Here is a 388-nt window from a genome sequence, read left to right on the forward strand (position 1 = left end):
TAACACTAATCCTAATGGTAACCCTAACACTAATTCTAATGGTAACCCTAACACTAATCCTAATGGTAACCCTAACACTAATCCTAATGGTAACCCTAACACTAATCTCAATGGTAACCCTAACACTAATCTTAATGGTAACCCTAACACTAATCCTAATGGTAACCCTAACACTAATCTTAATGGTAACCCTAACACTAATTCTAATGGTAACCCTAACACTAATCCTAATGGTAACCCTAACACTAATCTCAATGGTAACCCTAACACTAATCTTAATGGTAACCCTAACACTAATCCTAATGGTAACCCTAACACTAATCTTAATGGTAACCCTAACACTAATCCTAATGGTAACCCTAACACTAATCTTAATGGTAACCCTAAC

The sequence above is a fragment of the Pelophylax lessonae genome (assembly GCF_965119305.1).
Source record: "Pelophylax lessonae genome assembly, chromosome: 13".
NCBI classification, from domain to species: Eukaryota; Metazoa; Chordata; class Amphibia; order Anura; family Ranidae; genus Pelophylax; species Pelophylax lessonae.